Source organism: Boleophthalmus pectinirostris, unplaced genomic scaffold (assembly GCF_026225935.1).
Source record: "Boleophthalmus pectinirostris isolate CB_2022bp ecotype Guang Dong unplaced genomic scaffold, ASM2622593v1 HiC_scaffold_17, whole genome shotgun sequence".
In the NCBI taxonomy this organism is placed as follows: Eukaryota; Metazoa; Chordata; class Actinopteri; order Gobiiformes; family Gobiidae; genus Boleophthalmus; species Boleophthalmus pectinirostris.
The window spans coordinates 9,203,379-9,214,953 of NW_026571115.1; positions in this window are offsets into that span (position 1 = coordinate 9,203,379).

Below are 11,575 nucleotides of genomic sequence, written 5' to 3' on the forward strand. Positions count from 1 at the left end.
AGAAGAGAAAAAGACATGCGTACATAGTGTCCATTCATAAACAAGAGAGAGAACGAAGAGAGAAGGGAGAAAAAGAGCAGAAATAGAGGGAAAGAGACGAGGAGAGGATGAGAGATGGAGGAAGGGAGGAGAGAAAGAAAGCGAGAGACAGAAAGAGACAGAGAGAACACAAAAAGAAGAGAGAGAGAGTGACATAAGCGTGCATACATATGTTGATTAAAAAAGAGAGAGAGAACGAAAAGAAAGGGAGATACGGAGGGGGAGAGAGATAAAAGGAGGGAGAAAAGAACAGGAATAGAGAGAAGAGACAAGGAGAGAGGTGGAAGAAGAGAGGAGAGAAAGAGAGAGATAAGAGATGAAGAATGAGAGAACGAAAGAGAGAACAAAAAGAAGAGAAAGGCAGTGACATAAGCGTGCTCTCTTCTGCATATACATGGATAAAAGAGAGAGAGAATAAAGAGAAAGAGAGATACAGGACAGAGAGACTGACAGAAAGAAGAGAAAAGGGGAGGAGAGAGATGAGGGATGGAGTAAGGAAGGAGAGAAAGAAAGAGAGAGAAAGAACACAAAAAGAAGAGAGAGTGACATAAGTGTGCATACATATGTTGATATAAAAAAAAGAGATAGAACAAAGAGAAAGAGAGATACAGGACAGAGAGACAGAGAGAGGTAAAAGGAGAGCGAAAAGAGCAGAAATAGAGAGAGAGAGGAGAGATATAGGAAGAGAGGAGAAAAGAGAGACAGAACAAAAAGAAAAGAAAGAGGCAGTGACATCTGTATACACTGATTAAAAGAGACAGAACGAAGAGAAAGAGAGATACAGGAGAGAAAGACTGATAGAAAGAAGAGAAAAGGGGAGGAAAGAGATGGAGGGAGTGAGAAAAAGAGCAGAAATAAAGAGAGAGACGAGGAGAGAGATGGAGGAAGGGAGGAGAGAAAGAAAGAGAGAAAACACAAAAAGAAGAGAGAGAGAGAGACATAAGTGGATGGATAAAAAAGAGAGAGAATAACAAAAAAGAGAGATACAGGAGAGAGTGACTGACAGAAGAAAGAGAAAAGGGGAGGAGAGAGAAAAGGGCAGAAACAGAAAGAAAGAGATGGAGAGAGATGGAGTAAAGGAGGAGAGAAAGGAAGCAAGAGATAGAAAGAGAGAGAGAACACAAAAAGAATAAAGAGAGCGTGCTCCCATCTACATAAATATACTGATAAAAAAGAGAGAGAACGAAGAGAAAGAGAGATACAGGACAGAGAGACTGATGCATGGTGGAGAGAGAGGGAGAGATAGAAAGAGAGGAGAGAAAGAGAGACAGAGGGCAGGAGAAAAAGAGCAGAAAAATAGAGTGAGTGAGAGTGAGAGAGAGATGAGAGATGGAGTAAAGGATGAGAGAACAAAAAAGAGAGAGAATAAAGAAAAAGAGAGATACAGGAGAGAGAGACTGATAGAAGAAGGAGAAAAGGGGAGGAGAGAAACAGAATGAGGGAGAAAAAGAGCAGAAATAAAGAGAAAGAGACGAGGAGAGAGATGAGAGATGGAGGAAGGGAGGATAGAGCGAGAGATAGAAAGAGAGAGAGAGAGAGAGAAACGACAAAAAGAAGAGAGAGAGCATGCGCCCTTCTGCATACATATACTGATAAAAAAGAGGACAAACAGAAGGAGAAAAGAACAGAAATAGAGAGAGAGAGAGAGAGGAGAGATATAGGAAGAGAGGGGAGAAAGAGAGACAGAGGGAAAGAGGGAAAGAACAGAAAAATAGAGCAAGAAAGAGAGAGAGAGATGGGAGATGGAGCAAAGGATGAGAGAAAGAAAGAGAGATAGAACAAAAAAAAGCGACAGAGGCAGTGACTTCTGCATAAACACTGATAAAAAAAAGAGAGAGAATGAAGAAAAAGAGAGATGCAGGACGGAGAGACTGATGCAAGATGGAGAGAGGGAGAGAGACAGAAGGAGGGAGGGAAGAACAGAAATAGAGAGAGAGAGAGATGAGAGATACAGGAAGAGAGGAGAGATAGAGGGAAAGAGAAAAGGAGCCAAAAATAGAGCGAGAAAGAGAGATGAGAGATGGAGCAAAGGATGAGAGAACGAAAAAAAAGAGAGAGAATAAAGAAAAAGAAAGATACAGGAGAGAGTGACTGATAGAAGAAGGAGAAAAGGGGAGGAGAGATGGAGTGAGTGAGAAAAAGAGGAAAAACAGCGAGAAAGAGACGAGGAGAGAGACGAGAGATGGAGTAAGAGAGGAGAGAAAGAAAGCAAGAGATAGAAAGAATAAAAATAGAGAGAGAGAGATGAGGAGAGAGAGATGAGAGATATAGAATAGAGAAGAAGAAGGAGGAGAGAGAAAGACTGAGGGAGAAAAAGCGCAGAAATAGTGAGAAAGAGAGATGAGAGATGGAGGAAGGGAGAAGCGAACGAAAGAAAGAGATAGAAAGAGAGAGAGAACACAAAAAGAATAAAGAGAGCGTGCTCCCATCTACGTAAATATACTGATAAAAAAGAGAGAGAACGAAGAGAAAGAGAGATGCAAAGAGACTGATTTAAGGTGGAGAGAGGGAGAGAGAGATAGAAGGAGGGAGAAAAGAGCAGAAATAGAGAGAGAGATGAGAGATGGAGAGAAAGAAAGGCAATATTTAAAGGTCCAATATTACGCAAAATTGACTCATGTTGAAATGTTGAACTCAGCCTAAATACGCAGGATTTGTGAGTTAAACATGTGTGAATGAAACAAAACACAACTCCAGGTCTGTTTGTGATGAGGAAATAACATTAGAACACATCAGAAAATAAAGAAATATGGGTCTTACTTCGACAAAATAGTGAAATCTTAGTTAGCGTCTTATCTCTCAGTCTTTTTTACGTTACAGTTTATAAACACGTCAGTCCTACCACAATATTTCATAAGTCAGAGTTCTCTTTGGGCCAGTCCCTAAAACTCTGCGTTACATCTGGAACTGCTCTGCTGGTGGTTTTCAGAATCTACCGAGTGATGATGTAATACTCTGAGAGGAGGGGAAATACTCACAACTTTGTACTTTGCCACGAAATATCCAAACGGTAACTTCACAAATGTTGAATCTGATCATTTCTTTTAGGGACTAGACCCTTTTTTCTGATCTGTGTTATAATGTTTCCTCATCACAAACAGACCTGGAGTTGTGTTTTGTTTCATTCACACGTCTAACACGGAAATCCTGCACATTTAGGCTCTGTTCCACCTTGTGATGTCATGTGGTGATACAGGAAGTGCTCAAACTCAATACACCTTCACTAGAATCAGTGGTTGAGAATGGATGATTTCAGTCCTGGAAAAAGTAAAAAGTAGGTAAAAAGGAGCTGTTAACTTGTAAACTACCACTTCATGACATCACAAGGTGGAACAGAGCATTTTGAGCTTTGGAGATGTAATATAATAATAAAGCATTAGTCTTGTATAGTGCTTTTTCAGACACTCAAAGTCGCCTTACAGTTTATTATTTCCATTCCACCAACACTCCACTTTCATACTACTAGGCAATGTGGGTGTTTTGCCTAAGGACACCCACTGGCGCCCCACTGTGGCACCTGATTTTCCCAGTGGTCTTCCATCCAAGTCCTAACCAGGCCCAACTCTAGCCTGATTCATCAGACAGTTTCACTTCGTACAAACCGTCTGACCTCACAGTAGGGGTGGGGGATATATTTTAAATATATCGAGATAGTTTTTAAACTCGATATGAATTCTGACATATCGTATATATCGATATAATGTTTATATTCAATTCTGATTTCGCCGCTTCGCTTGTTTACCTTCTCTCTCGTCGCCTCCGCCTCCCTGATTTTGTTCGCTCGTGTCTCCTTCACTCGTCACTGTCGCCCTGAACGCCGAAAGTTGGTGCCAGTGAAAAACTTCAAGCACCACGAACCTTTTCCACCATTTACAGACAAGAACATCAGCAGCACATCCTCATATTCCACCGAGTCGCGTCCTTTAGCCCGAAAGAAGCTAAACGAGCTGAGCTGCATGAGAAGTGCTGTTTATGCAAATGAGCCATGCGCTTAAGATTAGTTTCTGTAAAATGTAAACACACGTGCGCAAAACTGCATTAAACACATTATTATCGCTAACAGGCTGATGTGGCTCTAGAGTCGTTATACTTTATATATTGTAAAGTTTAGCAATGTAAAGTTTATTTATGCAGAATATTTTAATGAATAATCTGCTGCAGTGTCACTTGTACAATAGTGTTTGGAAACGTTTGGTTTGATCTGCAGTGGATTGTGGGATTAAACCTCAGAGCTCCTTACTGCTGGATAATAACATGGATCTATTGAAATAAGGAACATCCTGAGCTTCTTTCTGCTAAATGAGCTCATGGTTATGATTATGGTCTGGATAACAGAGTTAATGCAAAAATTAGCTTGAGTTGAGTTGTTTTATTTATGAATGAAAAGAAGGGAATTGTATTATTTATTTATTTTAATTAAATGTATTATTTCTTTTATCTTATAGTTAAATTATTATTTATGTAATTAGGGTTTTTTGTAATCTTAAATGTTCCTATATGAACTGTCGACCTCTTACACTTTAATAAAAAATAAAAAAAAAGGACCTTGTGGAATTTGGCAGATTTGTTTTTGCAGTTTTCAGTTTTAGGGGGTTATTTTTTCTTGAACATATATCGAGATATATATCGTATATCGAGATATAGCAAAATATATCGAGATATATTATATATTTTTTGATCCATATCGCCCAGCCCTACCTCACAGTGTTAGAATTTGTTCACTCAACGGTTTTTATTTAATCAATCACTGCTATTTGGTCGTGACGTATGTAATGCACCACTAACGGGACTAACTGGTATATTAAGCTTTTACCAAATCCTGTATGAAGAAAGGCAGTAACGTCTCTCCCCTTGATAAAATTCAACAAACATTCTCTTTGTTCCAGCTTTAAATCCTCCATCTCGGGAATCTTTACCATCACAGAATGTATAGTATTGGCTGGTGCCCGAACTCACACATTTGGGGCTCTTGAAATCTGTCTAGTGCACTAGGGCAAGGGCAAGGCCATTTTATGTGGCCCACAAGGGTTTAAAAGGTATAATTTATGATTATGTTGTGACTCTGTGCTTCTACTACATCTCCCACAATGCACTGCAGTTGTTTCCCCTGAAGTGACTGCATCGGAATAGAATATCGGAAGACCAAATGAATCTCATTGGACAAATCCAATCTTTATTTCTACAGCACATTTTATAAACAAAACAGTTTCCCAAGTGCTGCACAATACAGATAAAACATATCCAAAAGAAATATAAAGCTCTACTTAACTCTACTAGTCCTCATTAAGACAATAAAACTAGTCAAATCAAATAAGAGCAAGAATACCAGTAAATAATTAAAAAACATAAAAATAAACAAAATAAATAAATATGAATACTGATATTACAGTTACAGTTACAGTCTTAACTTTACAACTGGCCCTTTGACGACAAACATGATCCAAATGTGGCCCTTGGTGAAAATGAGTTTGACACCCCTGCTCTAGTGTATTCTGATTCCTCACCTCGCTGCTGCAGAGAAATGAAATTGAGCGGAGGCACTAGGTGGCGCCAGCCCGACTAGCCCAACCCTGCTGAGCTTCTGAAATCTGATGAGATCAGGCCTTGACAAGGAGGTTTTGCCATAAACAGAGCATTTAGAGATTTGGACATGTAGACAGACTAATAATAAAGGATTACTCAAACGTGTGTGAATGAAACAAAACACCAACTCCAGGTCTGTTTGTGACGAGGAAACAACATTAGAAAACAGACTAATATGGGCCCTTTAAAGTTGATCTATGCAGCCGCCTGTGTCCCTGTGCCTCCTCATTCATATTAAGTTGTGCAAATCCAAAAAGACTGTGTAAAGTTAACTCCTTTCTCTGCACTTTTTCGCCACGGCAACAAATCACCTTGACAAAACAAGGACGCGCTCTCCCTGTTTCACCGGGCAAGCCCTGAGCACCAACAGTATGTCAGTGTTAAAGGCCCTGTGCCCCATTTTTACGCATGTATTTGAGCAAAATGTACCTCGCCCCAGTACAGGTATGTTGTGTAAGCAGCTCTTGAGGTGAGAAAGTCCACTGTGTCTAATTAGAAAGCGTTTTATTGTCCGGTAATCAGGAAGTGTGTGTTTACATGCTAGTTGTGGTTAGCCTTACTTTGCAAAACGCCACACTGGTTTCTGAAAGTTGTGAAAAGCTTTTATAAACTCATCACGGTGAATAATAAGGATGCTCTGAATGCATAAGGAAAGTGAGGAGTAATTTTGGACCACTGCAAACTTTTTCAAACGGACTAGTTCTGTTTTTCATGTTTTTAAGAGTGTAAAAATCATGTAGAGCGCTTTTAAAGGACCCATATTACATTATTTTCTGATCTACATTATAATCTCACAGACCCGGATTTGTGTTTTGTTTCGTTCAAAACACGGAAACCCTTCATAACACACAAATCCTGCATATTTAGGCGAAGTTCTTCTCTCAAACTGAAAACACTCTTTTCCACCTTGTGATGTACCTTCACTAGCATCACTTGGCCTAAAACTTTTAATAACTGAACGAAGCAAAGACTGAGGTGATACTGTTCGGATCCTGCAGTACCCTCATTGATGTGGGACACCTCAAAGGTTATGTTCGCCCCACAGTCACCAACCTTAGAGAGATTAATGGCATTTTAAAATCAAGTTTTTAATCATTTGCGGCATTTATCCAAGTCGAAACCTTTTTTATCTTTTAAACTTTTTGAACAAGTCATGCACACTTTTATTTCATCACGACCGGACGACTGTAACACACTTTATTCCAGCATCTCACAAAACGCATTTTACCGATTACAGTTAGTCCAAAACGTTGCAGCGCGACTTTTAACAGGAACCAAACGAAGAGAGCACATAACCTCAATCCTTGCGTCTTTGCACTGACTTCCTGTGAATTTCAGAATTAATTTTATCCCACTGACCTCCTCCATCTGCACTGTCCCACCCCCCGCCTCAGATCAGCCCACACCAACCTCCTCACTCCCCTCATCAGGACAAAGCACCGGACCTTGCGGGACCGAGCCTTCACCGCCGCCGCCCCCTCCCTCTGGAACTCACTCCCACAATCCATCAGGAACTCGGACTCACTGCAGCACTTCAGATCACATCTAAAAACTCACCTGTTCAAACTGGCAATCCCCCTTGATTGTTACTTTTTATTTGTTTGTAAAGTGTCTTTGACTGTCCAAAAAGCGTTATATAAGTCTGATGTATCATTATTATTATTTATTATTAATATTTTATTGTTTGTTTTTAAAGCTTTGAATAGATTGGCCCCACATTACATCTCAGACCTCCTCCAAATTTACATCCCTGCATCCCCTCTGAAGTCCGAGGTCCAGCTCCAGCTCTTGGTGCCTAAACGCGCAGTGATGCGAACGGAGAGAAAATAGTGCCAAGCGATTATGAGGTCTGACTTTTTTGAGGACGAAGGTTTTGTTTTGCAAATGTACCACTCTTTTGAACACATACTGTTTTGAGAAGAAAAACCCGTTATTTTAATGTCCCCAGCCAACTTGCCGGACTACTTTCGTCAGCCCCAAAAACGGTCAGTCCAATCTCGGCTCACCGGACGCTTTCGGGGGTAAGTCAGTGTGGATGCACGACACTGCTCATGGGGATGCCATACAGATTCATGTCAAAAAACCCAAACTGTCCCTTTAAAACCAGGGGGGACAGGTCCTTCTCTGTGGTCGGCCCCAAACTCTGGAACGCTCTGCTCCTCCACGTCCCAACAGCCCCACAGTAAATTATTTTAAATCTCGTCTTAAAGGGATAGTTCAGGTTTTTTGACATCAATCTGTATGTCATCCCCGTCATCAGTGTGGTGCATCCACACTGACTTTACTTCCCAAAGCGTCCGGTGGGCCTAGATCCTGGCCGGTTTTGGTGCTGAGGAAAGTAGTTCGGCAAGTTGGCTGGGGACTGTCTAATAAAGAATTTTTCTTCTCAAAACAATATGTGTTCAAAAGAGTGATACATTTGCACCACAAAACCTCCATCCTCTAAAAAGTCAGACCTCATTATCGCTTGGCGCAATTTTCTCTCCGTACGTATCACTGCGCACAGCTGCCAGGTGACAGCCGCACTTGTTTCACTTTGTTAACTGCTCGGAATGTCAGCGACAACATGCCTGACTACAACACCGATGATGAAGAAACTGATTTTAGCACAGAGCCAGTGGGAGATCTTTTTGAACCCGAATATACCAATGCCAAAATTCACCAGAGAGAGTTAGACGAAATTAGGCAGAGAGAGAGAAGAGGAGAATATTCCGAGCAGTTAACAAAGTGAAACAAGCGGTGCAGTGATACGTACGGAGAGAAAATAGCGCCAAGCGATTATGAGGTCTGACTTTTTAGAGGACAGAGGTTTTGTGGTGCAAATGTATCACTCTTTTTAACACATATTGTTTTGAGAAGAAAAACGCTTTATTAGACTGTCCCCAGCCAACTTGTCGAACTACTTTCCGCAGCACCAAAACCGGCCAGGATCAAGGCCCACCGGACGCTTTCGGAGGTAAAGTCATTGTTGATGCACGACACTGCTGACGGGGATACCACACAGATTGATGTCAAAAAACCTGAACTATCCCTTTAAAACCCACTTTTACTCTCTGACTTTTAACACCAAGTGAATTGTGTAGTCTTCTGTGTCTGTTATTTCTTTTATTTTATTTTACTGGTTATTAATTTCAGACTAGTATGATTAAATCTGAGCATTTATTTTATTAGTGTTGTTATTAATATGTGTTTGTGCAGCACTTTGGAAACGGTTTGTGAAATGTGCTATAGAAATAAAGTGAACTGGATTGGATAATTTTAGTCGTGGAATTTCCAATCTCAACTGAACAAAAGGTAAAATGTGGCTGTTAAATCAAAAATAGAGCATTTTGAGCTTTGGAAATGTAGACAGACTCATAATAAAGGGTTACTTAAATGTGTGAATGAAATAAAACGCAACTCCAGGTCTGTTTTTGAGGAGGTAACGACATTATAACATGGTTTAAATCTCACAAGAGTCCATTTTGCGTAATATAAGACCTTTAACCCACATCAATCTATCTGCATTTGACCCATAGTGAACTTTTTCGACACGCTGTTATAAAGAGGCTGTTTAACGAGATGGACTTCTGATGACTTGGAGCAGAGACGGAAGAGAGATGGAGGAGAGATGGCGAGCTTAATGTGTTTAATGCATTTCTATGGCACCTAGAGGCACTTAAAGTTCTTACAGCGGAGGTTCTCGATATGTGGTCCCGGGTTCGCTAATGGAACACAATAACATTCACTGGTACATTTACATAGAGCAGTGTCGATCTGATAACTGGAGGGATCAGAAAACCCAAGAATTAGATTAGATTTTTTGTGTGTTTTGAGAAATGTGATCATGAAAAACATCAAGTTAGTCAGTACATTTTTAAAGGAGCTGTTGTATTTTAAAGACAAAGTACACTGAAGCTTAAAATATAATAATAATAATAGTTAAATGTCCTATATCACACAAAATTAACTCTTATTAACTCATTAATCAGTCTTATAATGTTGATTAGGGTGCATCAAAAAACACAGTTCTTGAATTCTGATATGGCTGGGTGCTAAAAGTGTTCCAGTCTATGAAGAAACAACATATTTTTCCAATACATGAAGATTTAGTGGTGGCACCGCACATCTGTTTTTGTTGGATAAAGTAGTAAACAGTGCTCAATGGTTGCCATGGAGATCTGAGGTAAACAGGAATCAAGAAAGCAGCTCAAGTAAACTGAGGTGATCTTTCTGTTTTTAGTCAATTTGTGCATTTCTGTACTCAACATTTCCAGGCCAGCCTTTTGGCAATTAGACTAAAATTGCACAATTTTACAGTTTCACAGAGGTTCATGTGTTATGTGGCAGCCCTAAATCTCAATGGAATTGCTCATGTTAATTGGAACCAAATGCAATGCAGCCAAATTGATATTTTGAAATAAAAATTTCCATTTCAAATTTGACACACCCTAATTTTGATACCTGGAGCTTTGTTTCATTCACACGTTTGAGTAATCCTTTATTATGAGTCTGTCTACATCTCCAAAGCTCAAAATGCTCTGTTCCACCTTGTGATGTCATGAAGTGGTATTTTTCAAGTTAACAGTTCCTTTTACCTTCAGTTTATTACCTTTAGTAGTCTGAAATTAACCTGATTCATCAGCCGGTTTCACTTCTTGGAAACCGTCTGAGCATTTGGATTCGTTTGCTCAACAGTAGGTGGGTACTTTTATTTATTTAACCAGTCACTGCTATTTGGTCATGACATATGTAACGTGTCATGGGGCTAACTGCTATATTAAACTTTTACCAAATCCTGTAGGAAGAAGGGCAATAACGTCTTTCCCCTTGATAAAATTCACCAAACATTCTTTTTGTTCTGGCTTTAAATCCTCAATCTTGGGAATCACTGCCAACACAGAATGTATAGCTTCATCTACATCCATCTCAACCGATTTGTTTACTGTTGGAAAAAAGGACCCAGTCATGGCTTCACAGCTCTTTGCTGATTGGCTGGTGCGCGGTTTACAACTTCCAGAGTTCTTCCAAATCGTCCAGTGCATTCTGAGTCCTGACCTAGCAACCCTCACTGGAGAGAAATGAAATTGAAAGGAGGCACTAGGTGGCACCAGCCTGGCTAGTTTGAAATAATCCAAATATCTCTAATGAAGGTGTGTGGAGTTTAAAAACACAGTGGCGCAATTCCTGTATTACCTCATGACATCACAAGGTGGAACACAATGCTTTCCATTTGAGAGAACTCAACCTAAACATGCAGGATTTGTGTGCAAATGAAACAAAACACAACTCTGGGTCTGTTTATGATGAGGAAACAAGATTATAAAACATAGATCAGAAAACAATGTAACATGAACAATTTAACATTTTCTTTTTCATTTTTGTCTTAGTTTGCCCTTTATAGCATAATTTTCCTTGTCAAAACCTTCTCGGGTGTGAAAAATCAGAAAGATATCAGATTACGTGCAGATATAACTATGACATTTCAGTGATCAGATAAGACCAGAATTGAGATAATGATCAGATTTGTGACGTGAGTGTGAAAGGAAGTGTGTTCCAGTTAATGTCAGATTAGGTTAAATGAATCAAAGAATATTTTCGTTCGAGCATATGAGACAAATTATATTATACATCAACATTATACCTGTTTACTCTCACACGTTCACTAATTGTAGTTTTATTTAGAGCTTGAAAAAGACTGCAGTTTTGACCAGAGTGCACCAAGAACAATGTGCAGTTCACTCTCTGGCCTCTAGGTGGCTTTTTCTTCCAACAATTTGAAAATAACCAGACTGTAGATGTTTGTTGACATCTATTTTCCATATTTTGTTAGTGATAATGTGGGAACACAGCAGGTCGAGTTGACCTGCAAGGAGGCACATAAATAACTCAAGTGTTTTTTTGTATTTTTTAAATTGCATTTTTAAAAAATGTTTTGGTCTGCGATTATGTAAGAGCTTTGACCGATCAGTGA